Source organism: Nannospalax galili, unplaced genomic scaffold (genome assembly GCF_000622305.1).
Source record: "Nannospalax galili isolate Female #2095 unplaced genomic scaffold, S.galili_v1.0 scaffold70, whole genome shotgun sequence".
NCBI classification, from domain to species: domain Eukaryota; kingdom Metazoa; phylum Chordata; class Mammalia; order Rodentia; family Spalacidae; genus Nannospalax; species Nannospalax galili.
The window spans coordinates 834,391-860,223 of record NW_008328543.1 but is presented as its reverse complement, the minus strand read 5'-3'; the positions used below and the strand labels follow the sequence as shown (position 1 = coordinate 860,223).

At 39.5% G+C, this 25,833-nt stretch overlaps 1 protein-coding gene and 1 pseudogene across 1 annotated transcript in view; both read left to right on the top strand.

Annotated features, from left to right (window-relative positions):
• Window positions 1–25,833, top strand: part of LOC103729463 (protocadherin-15) — a 1,150,197-nt gene that overhangs the window by 305,217 nt on the left and 819,147 nt on the right. The gene's annotated exons all lie outside the window — the stretch shown is intronic.
• LOC115069279 lies at window positions 25,026–25,818 on the top strand (annotated as a pseudogene).

Here is a 25,833-nt window from a genome sequence, read left to right as displayed (position 1 = left end):
GCTGTAATGAAACACTTCTTTTAATCATGTGGTTATTAAATAAATAACTTAAAAAATGTCAATTTGCTCAGCTATTTGGCCCAAGAAGATAATTTATTACTATAATATCAATGAGCTATGTACAAAAATGTTATCACTAAAAATGTGTGAAATTTGATCAATTACAGTAGTTTTCAATGAATGTAATATATGAGCATATATTATTTGTGTGTCCGTGTGTCTAAAAATGTGTGAAATTTGATCAATTACAGTAGTTTTCAATGAATGTAATACATGAGCATATATTATTTGTGTGTCCGTGTGTGTGTGTGTGTGTGTGCGTGTGTGTTCCTGTGCACATGCACCTGCCTGCGTGTACATGTGTTTTGCTGGGAATAGAGTTGAAGGTCTCCCTTGCTAGCCTAGAGCTCTACCTCTATGCTGCCTTCCCAGTCCAGTCATGTATGGTGTCTATAGGATTCTTACAAAGCCTTTTCTGTTGATCCTTCATGAACCAGCACAGTTATTCAGTCTGTATTTCTGTCTTTGCAAGGCTCTTCATTTGTTCATGGACTTGAACAACCCAGCTAACTTCTGTCCCTCAAGCTGGTCTTCAGTAGCTCACCTTCTCAATGGGAAGTCTCTTCTCCCACTCACCAGTAGAGCTTTTTCTAAGTGAATTTTCTTTGTTAGTTTACTGTGTACTTCTGTACTGTTTAAATCACCAAGTGGAGAGTAATTTCCATGAGCTCAGAAGTTTTAGCATTCTCCTGATTTACATAAACCAATGAGAGTCAGTCCTTATGAACATTTGTTAAATAAACTTGGTCTATTTGAACGCTGACAAGTATTTATGATGTGTTCTCTTTGGACTTCCTACCTTTAGTTACACAGATGTTCAAGACCCCAGAGAGCCTGGTGGACTTCCATGATCAGTACTTATGATGTGTTCTCTTGGGACTTCCTACCCTAGTTACACAGACGTTCAAGACCCCAGAGAGCCTGGTGGACTTCCAGGATCAGCTGCATTTTTTTTTTCTTCCTAGATGCAGCTCAAGCTTAAAGCATGCTAAAACGTGTCTTAACTATTTTTCAGATAATTTATTTAAACCGTGTCAGGACATCTAAGCTTTGTTAATTCTGACTTATTGAAAGAATGATCAAGTCAAAGAGAACAAGAAGATTTATTAGGACATTAAAAAGAAACATAGGTTCTGTGAATTTTCTGAAGTAGCCTGCTGTTTAAAGAATTGATGAGCTAGAAGTTTAATAGATACAATTAGGTAAAATATTGATTTACCTATTAGAAGACAATTGATCGTGTTCTGCTGTAAACAAAATCAGAAACTTTGGTTGCTAATCAAGATTTTTCCCTATTTATTTTTAGATTACAAGATTAAATTGGATTATATTTCAGCTTAGTAAAACTTCAGGTGTTTGCTTTTAGTCAGTCATGGAATGCTTGGTACAGTGATGGTCAGAATTTTTGTAAGCAATATGAATAATGACACAGCATGAGATGTTTTAAATTATCCTTTCATTAATTTTGTGTGCATGTATGTACAGTGTACAGATATGTGTGTGAAGATGTGCACGAGTGTCAGTGTGCAGGTGTAAGATCTAAAGTTGAAGTCAACTATCTTTCCTTGATCTCTCTCCACCTTTACTATTTTGAGACCAGGTCTCTTATGAGCATAAGCTCATCTATTAGAGGAGACTGGCTGACCAATCAGCTTCAAAAGCCTGCCTGTCCTATGCCTCCCCTGAGCTGTACTGGGGTTACAGGAGCACACCACCCATTATTTGTACACGGGTTCTAGGGACCCAAGCTCAGGTTTGCATGCTTGTGTGACAGGCACTTTCCTGACTGAACCATCCCCCCTGGCCCAAGGTAAAATACAAATATAAATGATGTTTCACAAAGAATCATCTTTGATAATAATTTAATAACTAGATTTCATTTTGTTTATGGTCAAATAATTAAAGGTGATTATGTCCCCATTGAATTTTCTACAACTTCAGAGCAATAAGAATAAAAGAGTTCACAAACCCCACTTTTTTGTTAGATGGCTTTTACTAAAGTCTCATTTTTTATTTGGCTATAAATGCGGACAAATCCTGATCTCACTGCTCCTAGATACTATAAATGTCAGTGGTGGGGGCTGCATTCTATTGTGACTCATAAATCTGATTGTCACCCAACAAACACACATCATTTATATGCAATTAAAAAACAACTTCAGGAAAAATATGAGTCTTAACAGTAGAGGTCATATTTGGTCATGCGATGGATTGATGGTGATATTTGGAAACTGCTTAGCTGATGGTAAGCTGTGTCTCACAGCTTGTGCAGGTGGCTGCATACATGGATTTACAGAACATTGGCTGCAGGGTACACTCTTGATGCTGAAAAGCCTTCATTCCTTTCCCCCAGGAGTGACGACTGAAAAGCAAGGATTCTTGTTCTTTCAAGGCTCCCTTTATGCCCTAGTGAACCAAGAAAGGAGTTTTGCTCTGATCAAAGAAAAGTCGTCTGCACATAGAAAACTGGTATCTGGTCATTTCAACAGTCACTAATTCCAGCAAACTATTGGTCTGCCGGTCTAGTCTAATAGATGAAGCTTATGTTCATAAGAGACCTGGCCTCAAAATAGTAAAGGTAGAGATCAAGGAAAGATAGTTGACTACAACTTTAGGTCTTACACCTGCACACTGACACGCATGCACATCTTCGCAGACATACCTGTACATGGTACACAGATACGCACAAAATGAATGAATGGATAATTTAAACATCTCATGCAGTCCACCTTTCAGAAATCATTTGACTGATCACAGTGGTAAAAATGTTTTTCACTGTCTTCGTTGCTGGGGAAGGTGCTTGTAGGAGCCTGTGCTCTCTCATTGGCTCTCCGGGCATGGGTGTACTATGCTCCAGATCAGTTAGATGTAGGATGACTTTTTATAATCACATGATGTTTTAAGCAATTACTTTGCCACACCTCAGTAGCTACAAATAGCAGGGCTAAATTACAGCAATTAAGTCACGTCATCTTACAGAGACCTATATAAATATAATCTTTATATAGTTGTGTTAGTAAAAGAGGTGTATGTGGGCCAGAAAGAACATTGATATTATTCAAAACTTTATTAACTCATTAATACAAAAGTCAAGGGGACCAGCAACACACTCCTGTGGTCTTCTGTACTAGCTGATGCAGTCCTTTAAAGATTCTGCCAAAGTTCTACCTGGTGTCACTGTGACAGAGGCTTTGAAATTTCTACTTGCAGAGTTAAACATTAAGAAGAGACTGAAAGTGGTTCCTAAAAGATTTACTGACACGGTGATTTAGAGCCCATCAGAATAACTTCATGCATAAATTTTCTAATTTTCAAGTAGAATATTGGGCTTGAGCCTTCTGAGTTTGCAGCTTGAGTCTTTTTGGAGTTCAGTATTATTTAAAATGAGCAGGTTTTAGATTTTAAATCAGAGAAAATATTGCTTCAAGGGCATCTACAGCTTGCTAATGTTAAGGAATCACAAGGATTGAGCATTACTTTATATTCCAAGATGTTCCAAGTTAACGATCTTCACTGTGGAAGTGGCGGAGTATACGAAAATGTTTTTTATAGTTCATAAAAAAGCGTTCTGAAGCAAGGTGTTGCTTCATGTTTACTGTCTAGGCTCCTACATTACAGCTCATCTCTCTCTTTAATCCTATTTATGTTGACAGTTCCTATCTATGTTTTCATTGCATTTACTTATATATTTATTTTTATTTAGCATGTGTGTACATAGATGTCAAAGGACAACTTGTGGGATACAGTTCTCTGCAAGTACAATGTGAGTTCCGTGAATCAAAATCAGGCCCTCTGTCTTGGCAGCAATTACCTTTTCTGCTGACCCATCTCACTGACCCTTACTTATATTTCATGTCATTTAATTTGAAAAAGACAAAACCCTACACTTTTTAATTGTATGAATCCTTTCCCATAGGGATTTTTACCTGTTCTTTATAGCCGAAATTAAAATGCAATGATGTCTGAGCCAGTCCAATCTAAACAGCATACACATATAAAATTTATAGTTAAAGTCTCTTCTTAGGAAAGAATAAACAAAAAGCAGTAACCACAGCAACATGCAATGGAGGCTTTGTGATTCTAAATACTAAAGTGTCTTCTGTTTATCTTTCTCAAGATAGAATTTTGTCAACTCCTGTGTATAGTATTAAAATTGGTTTAATATTTTTCATAAGACTAGTTTCTTATCTAACTGGCAATGTGTATCACGTTGCCTTAGTGAACCGCAGCACACTATGCCCACCTTGTAGCATGTTTGCTGAGGATGAACTAATGGTCTTCATACTTGTAAGGCAAATATTTGTGAACTGAGGCATCTCCCCCTCATGTGTTGCTAGAAGTTTTTAATCATCTACCAACTCTACTTAAATTTACCTTCTTTTGAATTGAAATAATAGAGTCAGTTTGGAGTCTTTGAAAATCTGAAAATGATTAAGCTAGAAAAGGGTTCTTTTGAATCAGTGTAGTGGCCGTATTGTATTGGGCAACTTTGGGTTAGAAGCAGTAATAAAATGCTTTCCAGAGTCCCATTGACTTTTATTGATGGAGGCTAAAAGCAGATCCAACTCCAGTCTCTCTCATCTGTCGTGAGGCATGAGAATACAAGCCTTTCTTTTATTATTCAAAGTGCTTTCCAGGGTTGCCCATGTGTCAAAAACACAGAGACTCTTCTAAGGATAAAAACCAAATCTTTTAAAAGATAAAATCCCTCTCTCCTAAATGAGGGTTGCCTGCTGCTTTCCTGAGCTCCTGAGCAGACATTCTGTGATTCTACTTCCAGGCCATGTGGGCCGTTCTTCCAGAACTGTGGCTTCTCTGGCAATGTTGGAATGAATTTCCGCAGGTCATGTTGCTGCACCTAGGACACATCTGCTCCCAAATCCAGCTCCTCTGTTCACACTCTGCATTTGACCACATGTGGCTCTAATTCACTCAGTATCAGTGTTTTGCTCACATGACCTTAAAGTTTGTTTATTTATTACTCCACTTTTCCCCCCCTTTGTCTCTGCAGATTCTTTTAGAAGTTTCTCTCCAGCAGCTCTGCTTTTAAAGTCAGTGTCTCCATGTCTGTCTTGGAACAGGACTGCATTTGTGGAATTGTTTTTATTCACACTTCTCCTTTTCATCCTTTTCAAAAAATGTTGCCCTCAAGAGTGGAGATTCTTTACTCATTGCTAAATACAGAATTTCTGTGTAATACATAAGGAAGGGCAGGCTTATCCCAGCAGGCTTGGCTTTCAAAAAACAGCTTTGGGGCTGGACAGAAGACTGTGTTTAAGAGCTCTGGCTGCTCTTGCAGAGAGAGGACCAGGGCTGAGTTCCAAGCACCCACATGGTAAACTTTTGTAACGGCAGTGCCAGGGGCTCTGACAATTTCTTCTGGCCTCTCCTGGCATTGCATGCATCTAGCACTTTTACATACATGTATGATAAACACTTATATACATACAAATACAAATAAATATTTTTTAAAAAATGAAGAGAAATTTTAAAAAAGAAATATCTCATCCATCCACCTTTATCAAGTGTTCACATTTTGACCAGTCTTGGGTTGCTATGGTCTGTCTCTAAACTAAATGGAAGCTTAAATATTGATCAAGCACAGACTAGAAGTAAAGGGACTTTTCAAGAATTAGTGATATTCTCAGAAAGTAGTTCAAGAAGAGAAAAAGTATAAATTTAGCTTTCCAGAGATTTATATTACAAGCTTATTTTCAGAATTTATTCTTTTTCAGATAAATTTAAAAAATTGATAATTAGAAGCAGAGAAACATCTGTGCCAAACATTTTAATTTTTGAGGAATCTGCATAAAACATTAGAAAATAAATTAAATTATAAAATTTCTTTGCCATTTTACAAAATTATGTCTTTAGAAGTAGTACTTTTAGGCACTAAATATATTGTTGGAGTTTTAGTGCAAAAATCTCAGACCCAGCATCCCGACAGTATAGGCTCAGCCACATTGATCCCCAATACATCAATTAAAGACATGATTGATAGTGAAAAGAAGAGGAAGGAGATTTAATCAACGTGGCACACTGAGAACAAGAACAAATAAAAGAGCTCAGTGACCCCTAGTTCATCTTTAGGGCACAATCATGAATGTTGTGTTTAAAGTGGGAAAGACTTGTGGATGGGGCAAGAGGTCTATGTAGCAAAGCAATCTCGGTCAGCTAGTTCATTGATCATTGTCTCAGTTCTGGCTCTGTGACTGGTCTTGTGTCCCTATTTCTAGATGTCTGTGTTCTTGTGGGGTGTTCACTGCCTCCCTAGGTGCAGTCTTTCCATCATGGTAACTTCCCACTTCTGGAGCATCAATCCTTGGACACATTGCTGCTGCCAGAATTCAGGACACTGCCATGTTTAGAGCAACGACTAGAAACATTTTGGTATCTTCTGGGTTGTGGACTAGCGCACTGTAAAAGACTGAAATAAGAAGGAAATTAGGTACACATTGTTTTTGTCAGCCGGGATGAGGGATGGGAGAGGTTGGGTGCTATCAGGGGATGCTGCACAGGCACTCCTTCAGTGGTTAACATGCTTAGGTGCAGAGGTTAGCCTGTGCCTGAAGTAAAGGGGCAGACACAAGACCAAGCAGAGAGTCCTGATTTTAGTGTTTGAGTCTGAGTAGTTTCTGCTTTTCATCAAGTGCATTCATTACATGCTTATTGTACTGTCATTTAACATCGTGAAGGTATGTGGAAGCACCTTGAGAACAGGATGCCATGCTGTTGTTTTTCAACTATAACCACTTACAATGGGCTGTAATGTTACAATGAAACATTCCTTGATTGTTAGACGGCAGTTTTATTTACAGTTCTCCTGATTTAAAAAACTGTTGTGATTTTAGGCAAACAGCTTTTATCCATCTGCTCTAATATCTGCCAGTAATCATCAATAGCTATGATAGATATGTTGGGGAGACTAGGATGTATGGGGCACAAGCCCTTTTGTAGATGGTTGAACATATATAGATCTCACAATCTCTCTCTATATATATATGTGTGTGTGTGTGTGTGTGTGTGTTTGGAAAAAAAGCTTAAGATGGACAGGGGACCAGAAAAGCCATTTTCTAAGTTTCTGTTTTAAACGAGGACCCTGACCCAGTGTAAGTGGACCTAGTGACTCTTGGCAAGGCTGAGAAAATTTAGTTTCCATGTTTGCATCTATATGTTTTATTGATCCGGATGATTTAAAATCTTTCTTTATAATACATAAAAACCTAGTTTTACCTTTTCTCAGAGACCACCCCCAAATATAATGATGAGAAAAGCTTATATACCTACATATATAAATATATATACACTCAATAAGTAGAATAGTAATTCATAGTAATCTTATCAGATTAATGTTAAGACAAATTACACACTGTTTTGATAATAAAGTTTTTTTTAATTAATTAGCATTCTGAGAGTATCGCTGACACTATTGAGTGAACAAACCCAGAAATAATCACCCATGCTGAGCATATATTCAGTAGAAAACATTTTTAACTCATGTTCAATAGCATTTAAAATGCAAAATATGGAAACTTACAAGGAACCCTGCAAAGCTTTGTTATGTCACAAATGATTACAGCCAGGAACTGGATTGTCTTTTGTTGTTATTGTTGCTTTTAAATTTTTGTTCAGAAAGCTTTGAATGGCTGTAATAGTCTGGAGCAGGCAACTGGAACTACCTAATGTTCTTTCTAAAATTATCACGAGGAACTAAAGCAGCAGTTTCCCTGCGGGGGGGAGGGTGCCTAGCCTTCCTGTTTAACATTCAGATCTAATCATATGCCGCTCACCTGACTGGAGACTGAAACACAGAAAGTGTGAAGAGACTCTTTGAATTTTGCCAGAAGCCTTAAACAACTGAATAAAATGTCAACAGATAGGAACATAAACATCCTGTTGATCTTGCCAGACTTTCTCACTGACAATGATAGCACTGTATGCACATACCACTTATTACTTATTAATAATACCCATGCAGAAACATCAGTATGTAAAACTACAAACAGAATTTTAAAAATATGTAAGTAATTTGGAATAGGCTCATTTATTTTCTTTCATGCTTTTCAAATTGAGAGTAAAATGGATGGATAGATAAACAAATGGATAATCTATTAATTCCTACTTTGAAAGTCACTTTAACAAAATATGTGAGATTCTCATCTTACAAAGGGAAGTTTTTTGAGGGTTCAGCTCATGATTGCCTAGTTCTGTAGCTTTGGGGCCTGAGTTTTGGCAGCACAGGACAGTGAGGAGAGCTAGACTAAGAAGAGCATTTCTAAGCGAAAGAGGATGAAGGGGACAGTGGGGCCTCACTCCAGGCCAAGGCATGTCCAAGACAGGAACCTCACACTCTGCCCCACACCTGAATATTCCCATCGCCCCAAAGCTTCAACAGCTCGGGCCTCACAATTCAATACATGGACCTCTGGAATCATTTCTGTCCAGTCATCTTGATAGGCATTTCTAAATACATGCATCTATTTAATGCTCTTTGTGATTAATTGTGGAGTGATGTCTGAAAAAGAAAAAGAATAGGCTGAAGCGATGTCTCGGTGACTAATGGCACTTGAGGCTCTTCCAGAGGACCTGAGCATCATTACCAGCACTCACATCAAGCAGCTCACAAGCATACTGAAACCCCAGCTCCTGGAAGTTGGAGGATCTCTTCTGGACTCCGTGGTCACCATGCACTTGGCATATACACAGAGACACATGCATAAACCTAATTAGAAATGAAATACATCTAAATGTATTAAATGAAAAGAAATATTTTGCTCTTAGATAGGTTAAGAAAGTGATGCTGTAAATAATATTGTACTGATATATTTGATGACGGATTGGAGCCTTCATCTAGACAATTTTCTTAATAAAGAGATAAGCAAATGGTCTAGTTTGTTCCTTTGTTGCAAATTAAATATTGCGAAATCTTTCTCACAGGTCTTTGCTGCTTTGAAAGCAGTTTATGTAAAAGTATTCAGCGCTGTATAAACCTTTTGTTCAAAGTGTATTTTATGAGCTCTGTATGATCACATGATTCTTTAGAGAGGTTGTAGATCATCTCTTCACTATGTGGTGGAAACTTTGTTAACGTTTTATTAGTTATTATTCTTGATGCTATGACAGAAAACCTGAAGAAAAGTGAGATTAGGGAGAAAAGCTTTAATTTGGCTCAGAGTTTGAGAATGCAGTTCATCATGACAGGACGGGCATGGCCGGGTGGCGGGACAGCGTGGCCGCTGGTCACACTGTGTCAACAGCCAAGAATCATAGAGAAAGAGATGCACTGCTCCAAGTGCTCCCTCCTTTGTATTTTTCTGAGAGTCCAGCCCACATTCATAGGGGATCTTCCTCTTCAACTAGGCCTTTGTGGAAACACCCTATAGACATACCCCCAGAGATGTGTGTCCCTGGGAAATCTAAACCCGGTCAAGTGGGCAGTGATGATCAGAGTGACGCGAAGTTGACAAAAGCTCTTTGTACAGAGAACAATAGCAACTACTGGCAATTGATGATTGCTGCGTGAGACAGAGTTGGTCCTCTTTAAGGTGATGACTGTAGGCAGACTGAACAGGATCCATGAAGATTGTTTGAGTGACAGTGTTATCTATTCACGGAAGGTGTACATTTTCAAGTAACTGAATGTCTCTGTGCAATTACTGCTGCTTCTTATGGTACAGAAAACAGTAATGGAACTGTAATTCATGCGTATTATTCAAAGATTGGAACTTGGTACTTTAGTTTCAGGTCATTCAACATAATGGAAGACACCATGACCTAGAGAGCAGATGGACAAGTGGAAATACTTCACCTAAGACTTGAGAGACTGAGGCTGTGCAGGGACTTGGAGTGGAAGTAGTGACAGGAAAGAGGGCAAACAGGGAGCGAGGTGACATCCATTTAGACTGGCCAGTGTCCTTGTTTGCTCTCTGTTGCTGTGATAGAACTTGGACCAAAAACACCATGGGAAGGAAAGTGTCTGTTCACCTTACAAGTTGCAGTCCATCACTGAAGAAAGCCAAAGCAGGAGCCGGGAGCCGAAATCAGAGGAACGTGCTCACCAGCTTATGCTTGGCTCAGGTCTAGCCCCCCTTTCTTTTACAGCCCAGGCCCATCTGCCCAGGGATAGCACAGATCACAATGGATTTGGCCCTCCTACATCAATTATCAATTTTAAAAAAGTCCCCCAGGTATTCCTGTAGGTCTCTGATGAAGAGGCGTCCTCTTCACAGGTGTGTCAAACTGATAACTAAACATACAGCAGCCAACCTAAAATCTGCCATCACCATCACACAGTTAGAAGTAAAGACAAACTCCTCACCTGTGGTTTGCAGGTTTGGCACAAGGGACAGACTTGTCTGCTGATGTCACCAGCCTTGCATTTCCTGTCATCAGACTGTGATGTGACTGGAGATTTCCAAAGATGAGACCTGCTTGATTCTAGAAACTCAAAGACAAAAATGTCTTAAGGGTTTTCAGTGTGTAACAAAGGGTTTCAAAGAAGAGAGCACACAGACTTAGGGATGGATAAAATTAGAAAAGATTAGTGTTCAGATTCTTAACAATAAATACAGCTCCTCCCAGAAAAATAACAACCAAAACGATACAAAGCAGATCTCCTCATCCAAGACATGGCTTGATGGTTAAGAACACTTGCTGCTTTTGCAAAGGATATGAGTTTGATTTCCAATTTAGACATCATACTGTGTAGCCCACAACCACCTGTAACTCCAGCTCGAGGGGATTTAATTCCTTTTCTGACCTCTGAGAGCAGTACACTCATGTCCACCTACATACACAGACATGCACACACACACATACACACACACGAGATACACATATACTTAATAAAAAATTAAATAAATAATAAAAAGTTGTTCTCAATGAACTAGTGAAGGTATTGATGGTCAGCTGTCTCTGAGGAAGTCAGATAACACTGATACAATATAGAACATTAATTAAAAATTAACCTACAAATATATGTACAAGTGTTAGCAAATGGTTTTTTGCAGTCTGAAGATATTATACCAAAAAATTTCAAAGTAAGGAAAAAGAGTGAATGAGAGAAGCATCAAAAAGATTAAAAGAAATTCACAGAAGTGCGAAGCTGATAGGAGGAGTTCATGTTTGTCAATGATCAATAAATTATAGCCGATGAGTTCCCAAAGACTTCTGTAAGTCTCAGAGCACAAATTAGGCTGTGGAATGGTAAGTGAGTGACACTTATACATACGCTAGACTACATCTGCTTCACCTCTGCCAATATCAGAAAACACACTTTTAAACCAACATATGCATACATATTGCCTCCTTTAAAAATTGTACTTATGCCAGGCGTGGTGGCGCACGCCTTTAATCCCAGCACTAGGGAGGCTGAGGCAAGCGGATCTCTGTGAGTTCAAGGCCAGCCTGGTCTACATAGTGAGTTCCAGGACATCTGGGGCTACAAGGAGACCCTGTCTCACAAAAACAAAAAACAAAACAAAATGTGCTTATACCCTAACTATAAGATGAAAAAAAAAAAAAACCTAAGAAAAAATGAGATGGAACAGGTTGTTCGTGATAGTGATTTAAAACTGGGAAGCTGATTGGAAAAAGAAAAGCTTACCTCTGGCTCTTCAGACATGGCCAAGAGTAAAGCCTTAGGATCTCTGTGTCCTCAGACCAGCTATAACACGGCAATTTAATGGGGTCACCCTCAATGAGTAATGACTAAAGTATCTTGAAGTACATAACACAATTTACTAAATTGTATTTTATTTTTTAGAACATACTTGAGTCTTATATTTGTATTATTTCCATCCCTCCCAGTCCTCCTCTAAGTTCTCCAGTGTCCCCCCTCAATTTCCTGTCCTCTTCCTTGATGATTGTTGTTACGTGTATGCATAATTTTATAAATACACACACATATGATGCACTAAGTCAATTTAGTGGCACTCATGTGTACCTGTGTTTACGACTGCCCTCTTGGGATCTGATAACCTCTTATGGAGCTGGTCCTAGGAGAAAACTGATTCTCCCTCCCTCGGCGTCTATTAACCATCTATAGCTCCTCATCTTGAGGCGGGACCCTGTCGCCATCCCCCATCCATGCTGGCATGTCACCTGGTTTTTCCATCGTGCAGGTCTTGTTAGAACGCCATCTGTGGCGATTTCATAACTTCCCCGCCATGTCGACCTGCATGAAGGGACATCAAGTGTCTTGATCCTCTGGCTCTTACGCTCTTTCTGCCCCCTTTTCTATAATGTTTCCAAGGCTGCGTTGTAGATGCGTCACTTAGGTCTGGGCACCTCACAGTCACTTATACTCTGCATTTGAAGTCATCTCTTGCAAAATGAAGCTTCCTTGATGAATGGTGAGAGGTAAATTTGCCAGTAAATACAAGGGTATGCATTCAGAATATAGTAAGAAATTACTTTGGTTCAGGCAGAATTAATTCTTCTCTAGGATCTATGACCTTACAGGTCATGGGTACTTGGAAATGTTTACAGCATCATGCAAGAATCCTCTCCCATTGAGGGCCAGGGTAAGTCCTATTGGACAGCTGTTAATTAACCCCAAAATAAAAGTGCCACTGTTGCACCAATAGATGTACACTGATGGGATGCTCGTCGTTGTGGATTGAGCGCTTCTCAGCTGGGTACGCTCATTGGCTGCTTTTCTAGCTTGGCAGGTGCATAGTATCTTCTGATTCAATGACAGCTGCTCTTTGTTGAGGGGGTTTAGGTCAGTATCAGCTCAAATGATCCAAGTCCTGTGTCTGAAATGTGTCATTAGGGTCATGCCTTCAAGTTCTTGGAGACAACCAAGGTCTGTGGAAATAGTCTGTATATCATAATTTATAACCAAATGAATCTGTTTTGCTAAACAACAAAGAAATCATGTTGTCCGTCCTTATTTCCATCCACCCATGTATTTATGCACCCATGAATATTTTTTAAACACATAATATTCTATAGTTCCAAAGGAAACTGGAAGAGAAAAATAAAGATTCACAGTAGAAGGAAACAGACATTTTAACAGATTTATATATACGCAGCTTTGAGCTGTTTGAAGGAAGCGAGTCACCAGTTCGTCTGTGTACTGAAGAGGGGGACCTGTGAGAGTTATGTGGAATCACTCCAAGGAAAGCCTGTATTTAGCTGATCTGATTCAGCAACTTGAACAAGCCCTGAGTTTGCATGAGAGCCCAGCTTGTCCATCACCACTCCAGTTCCTTTGAACAACGAAACAAAAAAAAAAAAATAATGGTATTTCCAAATATATTATGTCACCCAGCTTTCACTTGATTGTATACTTACTAGGTTTTCTTTGTGATCCTATATTTACATTGAATTTTATGGTTTGCTAGAACCTCTAAACTTAAATAAGGCATTTTTGTTCTGATTCTCAATATCTTTAGTCAATTATGAGGTGAAAGTGAGGAACAACTCAACGGACGCAAACACAGGATTGACTAATGGATGCAAAATATTAAGTTCATTAAAATTTACATATTGATTTCTGGGTTGCTGGTAAGTAGATATTAATGATTTCAGAAATATATTGATTACCTGAAAATGGTAATAAAAATATCCGTGTTGAGCCTTTACGTAGCACATTCCACAACATTTTTAATTGGCATGAGGTTAGAAGTCAAGGGGTAATATTTAAATGCCTTTCACAGCTGTGAAAACATCTGTCTTGTATCAGCCGATTTATACCTCTAGCAGTTACTGCACCTCTTGCACTGTTTATTTATTTTCTGATTGGAAATATCCAAACTGCTTCCTAATACCAAAACGATGAAGAAAGACCATAGTAAAACAATAGGTTAGCAGTAAAGTGCGCTACGAATCCTAGCTGTTTTCTTGGAATAATTAGTAGATTTCCATTGTTCATATATTTAAAAATAATATTTTATTAATTCTTTGAGAATTTTATGCAATGTACTTTGGCCATATTCAGAGCCTTTCCAATATCCTCTAGGATCTCCGCCCACCTCCCTAAACTCTACCTTATTTCAAGTTTTCTATTAATATTAAGGTCTATCAAGCCTAATTTGTGTTTCTCAAATGTTCTTGGATATGAGTCCCTCCTCAGGAGTCTCTGCTCAACCCACCAGAAATCACACCCTTGAAAACCTCTTTCTCCTTCTCTCTCCAGCTCTCAGCTGTTGATAGTCCCTCAGCAAGTGTGGGCCCTATTTACCTCCTTCCACTCTACCTGGTTTTTGTCTGGATGGGCATACTTTTAAATTTTGGTAGATGAGACTCAAAAGATGTAGTGTGTAGAATTTGATTTTCTTAATTCAGTTATTTCTATCTTAATAGTGGAACAATTTCTAAAAATGTTTTCTCACAGTAGTACTTTGCTATATAGGTCCAATTCCAGAGACTGTCATTCTGCATGCTCTTATTCTCAAGTGTGGGCCAGTTGTGAGTTTCTGTGTTAATCACCATCTGTTACATAAGGAAGCATCTCTGGTGACAGTTTGAAGATGCAGTTATCTATTGTTATAACAACAAGCCATTGGGAGTGAGTTTCATGCTGTATCTTTTGAGCAGAACAATAGTGTTAGGTTCTCTCCTATAGCCTGTGCTCTGTCTAGTCATATGTTCCTTAGCCTGACACCAGCATCAGGTCTGGGCTCCTTTTGGTGACGTATACCTTAAATCCAAGTAGAAAGTGATTGGTTACTCCCATAATATTACTGCCATTATAGCACCAGTGGTTGTTTCTTGCCAGGCGAGTTGTTGAATCATGAAGATTCACAGCCAGGTAAGATTAATGATTAATTTTCTCTTCCAGTAGCTTGAATAGCACCTTCCACCACTATGAACTCTAGCCAGTACAGGTGAGGCTCTGAAGTCAGTACTGGCTGGATTTCATCTTGTTTTTCTACAGTTTATGCATGTATGGCCTTCAGTAATAGGGTCTTACTGTGAACCTATTACACATAACCAAGAGCAGGGGCCATGGCCAGTATTGTTTGAGGGTCTATGGGACCCTGGTCAACAGCTTCAAAAGAGGGAGTCCATTCCTGGACTTGGACTTTCTTGTTAGCATGTAGTGTCTAGTAGAGGCAATGTCCCCCAGTTATATGTTAGCTCTCTCTTCTTATAATGTGTATGAATATACTTTAAGAAGCTTCTATAGTGGTAAGTTTCCTTATGGATTTTACTGAAGACTTTCAGTGTTACTATTTTCTTCCCATACTCCCTTCTCTCTGCCCTCCCATTTCTTAAACTTCCTACCCCATTTCCCCTTCCCCTTTATATCCTTCTATGCCCTGCCCATGAATTCTCCACCACCCATTGGCCTTTTATTTATTTCCTAACCTCCAATGGCTTGGGGATTATTCAGAAGAGGTGGCTGAAAGGTCGTATGAGGCAGAGGTGGTGAGTGACCACAGGGAGGCAGAGTTTTCCAGACAGCTGTGAAGTTGCTCACATAAACTCACAGCTGTGTTAGCAGCATGCACAGGTCCCACATAAGCTCAAATCAGACCAAATCCCAGCAGAAATTTGGGAAATGGGTAAGAAACCACCATCCTATCTGAGGAACTATTGGAAACTGATGACTACTGGGATATAGAGAGCCAGTCTATTTTAAGGGTGAGACCCTTGTTAGTTTAACTAGGTTCCAGTGGATGTACACACACTGAAGGACATTTGGTGACACAAATTAGACTCTATATACATATATGTATCTAGACTGCATGAAATTGGGTGGGGTTAGTAAGGAGGGTGGGGGTGGAGATAGGTTAGGGTATCTAAACATGATCAGAGTATATTGTATGAAAATGACAAAAAATGCAATAAAAATGGAAAAAGTATTATTTGGGTGTTATTTTTAAAGCAAAAACTTTAAAGATTTATGACCTGTATCTATGTAGTAAAAGCTAAATACATGCATATATACAAACTTAGTTACTATTGTATTTGCATGGATCTAACTTCCTTTCTCCCAGGGAACATAATAAATCTAAATTAAATGCAAATGCCAAGTGTACTAAGAAATACCATATGGCCTGAAAAAATATATTTAGCTGTGCACTAATGAAAATCATTTAGACTTTAATTTCATGGGGATTGTGCCATATTTTATAAAACTCTCCCAGTTCATGATAGACTATAAACAATGAGGACGGATTTTCATTTTTTATTATACTCAGACCTCTTAGAGAAATACAGCTATAAAACAGCATGTCTCAACATTTCTTTGGCCTACTTTACAATTGTTGGGCTGGAGAAATGGTTCAGCAGTTGAGAGCACTGGGTGCTCTTGCTAAGGACCTGGATTCAGTTCCCAACACCCATATGACAGTTAACGACAGTCCATATTTTTTAAATCCTAAAAGTATAGATTTACTTTGTTAATCCTGTAGAAGAACAGTGTACAAATCATTTCATATGTATTTAAAACAATAACGGAGGACATGTTATTTTAAAGTTCAAAAAGTGTTTGCATATTCATGTAATATGCAAACTGTTCCACTCTGCCCTGTTCCACTACCCAACACCTAAGACTAAGGTCAAGGCTGATCTGCAGGTGCATCACCTTGCCATCAGGATGTCTTGCATGAAGGGAGAGGTAACTTGGTGTTCATTACCTTTGCTAGGCAGACCATGCCAGGGAAAATTCAGGTTTTCAAGCTCATTTCCTCAGGGAAACATTGTAACTAATCAATAATATCCTTATAGGGGTGGAGGAGGTGCTAAGTGTGAGTGCAAATTCATTTTCAGAATAAGTGTGATGTGGCTTAGATTTTGGAATAGACTTTGTGGTGGAAAATTTTAAACCTCATGATCATATTACTGAAATGGAATTTCATAATTTAAAAGCATTTAAACACATTTTCTGTTATCTATCTGTGTTTTCCAGCAGCAGTGATGATGACATATTTATATGTCTCAAGACCATGGTTTTAATTATCTTAGTACTTTTGTTTAATTTTCCCTCTCAATTGTATTAAAATATTCTTAGCTATTTGGCTGAGATGTTTAGCTAATAATTATAACAAAGATAGCATTGCACTAAAATTGACATGAAGTCATAATCTTAATTCTTTGAAACTTCCATTTTTCCTAAATTATGCAAATTTCAATATTCTGTGGATAGGCCCTCATTTAAAAAAGATGAATTTTCTTTTATGAAATAGAAGTTATATTTTAACTTGTCACAATCAGAAAGAAGGACCTGGGTTCAGTTCCTGCTTCTGTATTAAACTGTCTACTTCTTGCTCACTGTTCCTGCAAATGGATGACCTCCCTCATTGCTTTCCTGGTGAATCCAATATCACTTAATTTTATTTTGCTCTGTTTGGTTTGGTTTGGTTTGGTTTGGGTTTTGAGACAAGGTCTCCCTGTAGAGCTAGGTGGCCTGGAACTCATTATGTAGACTAGGTTGGCCTCTAATTCACAAAGATTTGTCTACCTCTGCCCCCTGAGTGGTGGGATTAAAGGTTCCAAAACGCCCAGCTCAACAAATACTTTGAACAATGCAAAAGGGAGGAAGGAAGATGGGAAGTGTAGAGGGATCATGAGGGAATTTCCCATGTAAGGAGGTGTCACAGTGCAGTGACCACAAACCAGGCCTGAAGGGCTTGCGGACCCCCATGGATAGAAATCAAAACACAGGAGATACAGAGGCTTGTGTACCAGTGCATGTTTATTGTGAACGAAAGCAAGCTTATATAGGAAGGGTCAGAATGGGATGCCATTGAGAGTTCAGAATGGGGTGTTGTTGCCCAACTTCTCTCCTGGTGCGGATAGACAAAACACATAGCACATCTTTGTCTGAATTTTTCATAGTTTATATCCTGGGGAGAGGGACTAGAGTAACTTACAAGGGCGAACACCCAGTGCTCCACACCAAGGCAAACACCCATGCCCTGTTCCACTCCATGGCTCAGTGGCCGGCTGCTCCAGATCGCTTCTGCACCCTGCCCACAGTCACCATTAGCTTTCGTCCACACCTTGTGGGTTACGGTCTCCCCCCAGGTTGGTAAATGGCCCCTCTTGCGTCCATGCGGGTGAGGCTCCGGGGCCATTTCTTTCCATGCTGCCCTGCTTCTCTTTCAAGATGACCACAAAAGCCCTCCCTCCTCAGCTAACTCTCCACAGTCAATTCTCTGCAGCAGGCCCTGCCCCTAGGAGGAACCAGGCTCCTGGGGACACACATATCCTTGAGGGATCAGAACATACATTTGAAGATACCAAGGTCTGATAACAGAACTGCAGGTTTGCTATTGCTGTAGTCTTTAGCTTCCTGCCCACCTCACCATTTGAGTGCAGATCTTGAGTGTAGAGATTTCTACAAGGCAGAAGCACATTTGGCTTTGGAAGTTTTGTTTTGAGTATTAATTGTGTATAGTTTGATTTTTTTTATTAAAGATCTAAGGAGAACAAAATTATTGGATATTAGGAATATTTATTATCTCTTTAAAGCACAATGATAGCCATTTTATTGCATTGAACATTAATAGTGGAATTCTTGATAGTTAGTATTGTCTACATTTGGGAAACTTCCAACTATTAGAACTCTGATATAGACAGTGCTTTTAAACATTTCCGACACTTATTCTTACAAATAATAAGAGACCCAGTGAACAGTTTTAAACAGTAAAACAAATTATTGTCAATGAAGATCAAAAAGTATTTGTATAGGAGGGGACTGACTTCTCTTCACTTCTTTGGCAATTGCTTGGTTACCATTCTCTGTTTTGGGGACTTTCCTGCATTTCAGAAAAAATGCCAGTGGTAGTTACAGACTCAGATCTTCACACCAAATTTTCAAGTAGAGAATCAATAACTACACATTTCAAATTTCTCAAAAGTCCAGAACACACTGGTTTGTACTAAGAGTTCATGTCCACCATCGACAGCCATTGTGACAGGGGACATCAGACCAGAGAGATGTGTACCTTATGTTTACATTTTCTTAGACATAGACTTGAGTCCTGTCTCTCCAAACACTGCTGGGTGTCAAACAGAAACCAGCTTACCAACTGACACATAGGAAACAGAAAAATCTAGATGATATATTCCTAACTTATTTTCTCCTGTATGTTGAACATTTCACATTTTAGCTCCATCCATATTTTAATTCTTATATACATTGAATATTTCAGGACCTTGTAAATTTCTAAGACACACTAAGCGAGATAAGAGAAAATGTCTCAATCAAAAACTGTCTATTATTCTACAGACCATATTATTAAAGGTTGGTAACTAGGCCTAGGTCAGCCTTAGACTATGAAACCAAAAATTGATAAAATCTTTATGCAAACACACATAATTGTAATACCACACACAGATACACATCCAAACACATGCATTCTTACACACATGTGCACACATGTAAATACATACATAAACATGTGCACAAACACCCTATCAGTTATAATTTTCAAACAGATGAGGAGTCTATATTTCTTAGAAGACTAAATTTTGAGAATATTTGATTAGTTGGTTTGTATACATTTCTACATGCATATGTATAGGGCATATTGAATCAAATGCAAAAGATTATATGTATTTATAAACACACATGAACAAATATGTGCACACAACTTTAAGATGTAAAGTTGGGGAAATTATAGATTCTTGCTCATCTTCCCTTGGAGGATTTAGGGTTGTATCTTGTGCTGGAGAGGTACTTTGAGTTACTTACTATACTTCGTGGAAAGTCACTGTGTGTCCTAGAGTACCCAAGGCTAAATATCAAGCCTGAAGACAATCCCTGACGACTTTCTCCAGGCAGAACAAGAGGAGAGCACAATGCCAAAGTTCATTTTCTTTAACAAAGAACATGGAGTGTATTTCATTCGAAAGCAGGATGGGGGCTATTCTTACAAATCTCCTCCTCATACCAGCCAGACTCTTGAAAGAAGAAATGTCCCAGAGGACTTTAAAACAGCCTCTGTCTGAACCCACAGTTCAACTTTGCAGATTGCTTTGAATCAGATATCCTTCTAAAGTCATCTTGAATCAGATTTTAGTTAATATTCAAAAAAGTCTTCTGCTTCTAAGGTCTAAGATAGGAAAAAAGCACCCACTTTTATTTTTACCTCGAACTGTAAGCACACTTGTTTGCAACTGTCAAATCTCCTCACATATAAGCACATGTATGTACTCAGTTGTGTGTGTTCAGATGAGTGTGTTCAGATATGTGCTTAGATGAGTGCACATAAATGTGTGCACACAGGCCATGTGTGCTCACATATTCCTGACGTGAATTCAAGCCTATACCCAGAAATGTATACTGAGGTACATGCTCTCAGGCATGTATGCATACGGATGCACACGTCTGTATGTCAAGTATCTGTCCCTATTCATTGAGAGCCCCAAATCTCTTCTTTTCCTATGCTATTAATATTTGTAAGCTATATAGAGATGCTAAAATTTCCTGAAGCCATGAATTAACTGTACCCAATCTAATATTAGACATCATTTTATTAGACTGTGTACTATGAAATTGCCCTTTTTTAGGTCAAAACATAATCTAATATCTTCAATTATGGCTCAGTCTAATAGCTGGTTGAAACTCTGTATGAGTGTGTCCTGAGGATGTTGTTCAAATTTCCCCTTCCTGGTTCTCTACTCCACTTTCCCAGCATCATCTCTTCACCTCGCCAGTCCTCAGCTCTCCAGTATCTTCTGTCGCCTTGGATCTCTGCTCCCGAAGCTGGAGCGCGGTCTGGGTTTTGTTTCTCCTTTTGCACAGCACAGGAAAGAGGCAGAGGATTGTGAGCCACATAAGAAGGGCAGCAACCTCACCTTTTGTCTTTGTAGCCAAACAGGTCCTGAAAGAAATTTGATTTAACCAAAGTAAATGCCATTTCTTATCCAAAATTAGTCGTGATGATCAACACCAGCTGGCATTCATGATTTTCCTGCAATCACATTATCACTCAGAATGATGTTGACATGAACCTCTGATGTTAAAATAGAATTTAGCAAGATAAACAATGAATCTTTACAGAAACTAAATTCATCAAGAGCTATCCCAGGGTTGTTCTTATTCCTCCCCACTTATTCTGAGAATACCGGTTGTTTGCAGGACACATGCCTTGGTTAGTTCAGCTCTGTCTTTTTATTTATTACATGATCACAAGACACCACACACAGTGCTTCTTCTTCCATGCCCCTTAGACGAAAGCTTCATGGAGACAAGCCTTCACAATTCGTCAATCTTCATATGATTTCAAACTTGATGTAGAACTGAACTATCTCATTGTTCATAAAGAACTAAGACTGTGTAAGGACGGCCTGACAACTTTTTCCATTTCCTTTGTTTTTAATGATAAAATTCCCATAATATAATTTTATCATGTTTTTATAGATTTATTTATTTTTATGTTATGTGTTTGACAAGTGTTTTGCCTGCTTGTATGTCTGTGTACCACATGCATGTAGTACCCCTGGAGGCTAGAAGAGGACATTGGACTCCCTGGAACTGGAGTTAAGGATGGACTGTTGTTAACTGTCATGTGGGTCCTGGGAACTGAACCCATGTCCTCTACAAGAGCTGCAAGTACTCTTAACTGCTGAACCTTATCCCCAGACACAAATATTGTCATGCTAATCTTTGATTTTTTTTACATGTATTTGTTCATTTATTTCTCTCTCTCTGTGTGTGTGTGTGTGTGTGTGTGTGTTTGTGCACATGTCATGGTACACACTCTCTCTCTCTCTCTCTCTCTCTGTGTGTGTGTGTGTGTGTGTGTTTGTGCACATGTCATGGTACATGTGGAGACTTCAGAGGACAATTCTCAGGAATCAGTTAACTCATTCTACCAAGTGAGTTTTGGGTATTGATCTGGTCTTGGGGGTAAGTACCCTTACCAACTGAGCCATCACACCCACTCCCCATGGTAATCTTAATCTTTTATGATTTTCATTGATAGGGTCTCTTTGCAGCCCCAGCTGGCCTGGAACTTACTATATACTCCAGGCTGGTCTCATTCTCACAGAGATCCTGTCTCTGCCTCCCAACTGCTGGGATTAAAGATGCGCATCATCATCCTGTCCTGCTCATGCTGTTCTTTTAATGTGTATTCAGTGGTACTCTGGTCATTCATGGCTTGCATAACCATCACTATTGGTGAGTTCCTGAATGTTCTCCTCCTCAAGAGGATCTCTACATAAGTAGTTATCTCTTATTTGGGATCAAATTATTCAAGCTGATGGAGTCTGATTTGAGCCTATGACTAGAGGTAATGAAGAGGTAGCTAAAGAAACACTTTTGAATGATGAAATAACCATCATAAGAGAAATTGCGCAGTTAATTGTAGACTGTGGATGAATAATTATAAGAAAATGGATTTCTGATGCATTTGTTTAGACTCAGCTCTTTATTATCTCCTCCATATTTGTTCTATTTGGTTTCTGTTGCCAGGATAAACAATACGATCAAAAAGCAATTGACGAAGAAAGGGATTATTTCAGGTTACAAATTAGTCCATCATGAAGGGAAATCAAGACAGGATCTTGGAGGGAGGACTGAATCAGACCATGGAGAAGGATGCTGACTGGCTTGCTCCCTCTCATAGAGCCCAAGCCCACCTGCCCAGGGATGGCACCTCCCACAGCGTACTGGGCCCTCCTACATATCTTAGCAGATAATGTCCCACAGATATGGCTATAGGACAATCTGGCAGAAGACATTCATCAGTTAGGTTTCCTCTTTCCACGAGACTCTAGTTTGTGTCAAGTTGACAAGAAGTAACCAGCACAATATTCTGTGCTGGGATCAACCTCATCACACTGTGGTCTTTCAAGGTTTCTCACAAGCACTAGGAAATTCTGTTAATAGTCTCAAGTGATAAACTCAAATTCCTTTTCTCTTCATATTATAATTGGTAAATCATTTCCTCTAAGACATATATTTTCTCTCGTTTCTACACATATATCATCTCCTTCAAGCCTTATCCCAACTGAAAGAGTTTCAACACTTGCTGAGTCCACATGGCTGGGATAAACAGACTTCAATTATTTTAAAGTTGTACTACTTTGAAGTCATGTTATTTAAAGTTAGATGTGATTAGACTTCTTATTGTTGACTCTCCCCAGGTGATTCCAGCCCTTAAACTTAGGGGTGTCTGACATCTGAATTATGATCCTGAAAGCCAGAGGGGTACAGAAATGAGCAAAATTGCTGAGATTCTGTCTCTATGGAAACATCAGTTATGCTTCGCCACCACACACTTGTTTGTTTACCAACTTTTTCTGAGGAGCTTTATAGTAAGGAGAGCACTGCCTATGAATCAATGGGGGTAGGCAAAGAAATGGATAGGGAACAGAGAACTAAGCAGACACAGGCCAATGAGCATCATCCCAGAGCCGCTATTTCTGAGGGAAAATGGGAGGAAAATGAATTGACATGAAAGATATATATTATAGTTAGACTTTTTCAAAGGAGTTAGCACTCCTGACATCATGATTTGGTAAGAATAAGCCCAAGCCCAGGAAAGACGTCAGTCAGGATTGATTTGTCGCATGCTAACTGGCTGTATATCACAACATAGTATTACTATCAGATTTCTTCTCTTTTTTTGCACAACGTAAAATATTTTTCAACATATATTTTTATTGGAATTTTGTGCATCTCAAACAAGGAATCTTAACCCCTATCTGCAAACCCTATAGCCTCCTCCACTGGATTTCATGCATTCTGTCATCTATGTTAAGGCATATTGAGTCAAGTTTGTGTCCCCAGATTTCCCTAGGTGTGGGTTCATCTACTGGAGCATGGTAAAATTATATAGTATCATTCCCTTAAAGAAGACTAACTCTCCTTCACCTAGTGAAGTCAGTTGCCAATAGTTCCCTGGCTAAGTTTGGGGCTTCTGGACCCTTTGTTCAGTGATTTGTCTGGATTGTGTTGTACGGGTCTTGTGCATGATGTCACCATTGCTGCATGTTTATATGAGCAAGTTCCCGGAAGTCTGGAAACTGTTTCCCTGTGGTCATCCACCACCCATCACTTACAATCTTTCCATTCCCTCTCCTGAAACTGTCCCTGAGTCATGGGTGGGTGAGGTTTAATATAGGAGTCCTGGCCAGGGACATGCACTCTGCAGTCTCTTATTCTCTACATTTCAGCCAGTTGTGCCTTGGTGTTAATCACCCTCTGTTGCATGAGGAAGATTTTCCGGTGGGAGCTGTGAGGTGTGTTAGTAATCTTCCCACCATGTTTCCTGGGCCTTTGGTGCAGAGTTCCATTGTAGAGTCTCACTCAGGGCTGGGCATCTCACAAGCACGTATTCTCTGTGTGACTATTTGTGGAACTCTGTAATAGTCTCCATCTGTCGCAAAATAAGCTTCTTCAGTTAGTGGTGACAGGTATACTTGTCTGTAAATATAAGGTACATATTTAGCACACAGTTAGAAATTACCTTTGCATAGGGATGTGACAGATATAGGTTTTTCTCTAGGATCTTTGACCTTTCCAGCCATGTATTACAGTTACTCTCAGTGTACAGTAAACCATCTATTCCTCCTAGTAATTCAGAAACATGTCTTCAAATGGTTTGCAGGATGAAGATATTTGTTCATCAGAATTTGCCAGGTGGTACAAGTGTCAGTGCAGGTAGGGATGAATATTCACTAGGAGGAAGGAGTCTGACACACCAACGTCTGGGAGGACAGGAAGACAGCAGTAAAGCCTTGTGGTGGGCGTTAGACACTTTAGCTTTCTGTAAGTGGGAAATCTGGGTGGAATAAATGTGTCCAAATGGATTATTTTTCATTTTTGTTTGATGCAGTCAAATAAATCTTTACACTCCTCATTGAAGAAACTCAACATATATTTTTGCTTGGTACCTGAATTTATCTGTTTTAAAACCTGTGTTTACTTTTTAAGTTAAATGGATAGAAACGTGTCAACAACCAAACACAGACAGCAGCGACACCAAGATTCTTCGACCTTTACTGTTACAGCACAGTTCAGAGCCAGAGCTCTCCAGAAGACCTCAGCAATCATGCAGAAGCCACACAGAGAAGATGGCACTGTCCTCATTCAGACGCAGGTGCTGTGCCAGCTATGGCTGACACGTTCCTGGAACACATGTGCCACCTGGATGTGAACTTCGAACCCATCCCCATCACAGCCAGTAATAACTGGATCATCTGGATAATGCTGATATGGGAAAGCGTAAGAGCATCTTGTGACTAGATTACGGGAATATTTGCAAGGTGGTGGGAGTGGACAGCGATGTGCATGGGTGACCAACTTGTTTAGTGCATCGCAGGTGAGACAGAATGACGCTGCCTTCCCAGTAACAGAGGTGACTCCCTGGGGAGAAAAAGGCGGTGAACCTTCCCAGGGCTGCTGTGGGCCACCGTGCTGTGTAGGAAAAAGACATTCCGGATCTGAGGTGTGGAGTGGAGCAGGATGTAAACATGGTGTTTGCATTTTCCAACCACAAGGCGGCAGTGTGCATGAATTTAGGAAGGTCCTGCGGGAGAAAGGGAAGAACAAGATTATTGGCAAAATGGTAACAAGGAGTTTGCAAGTTTGACAAGGTTCTGGAGGTCAGTGGTGGCGACATGGTGGCCCGTGGGAATCGAGGCATCGAGATCCATGCAGAAATCGTCACTCAGAAGAGAATGATTGGGCAGTACAACCAAGCTGGGAACCCATTCATCTGTGCCACACAGGTGCTGGAGAGAATGATCTGGAAGCCCCTCCACCCCAGGGCTGACGTCAGTGATGCGAACATCACAGTCCTGCGTGGAACCCACTGCATCACGCATTCAGGAGAAGCAGCCTAAGGGAACTGTCCCCCT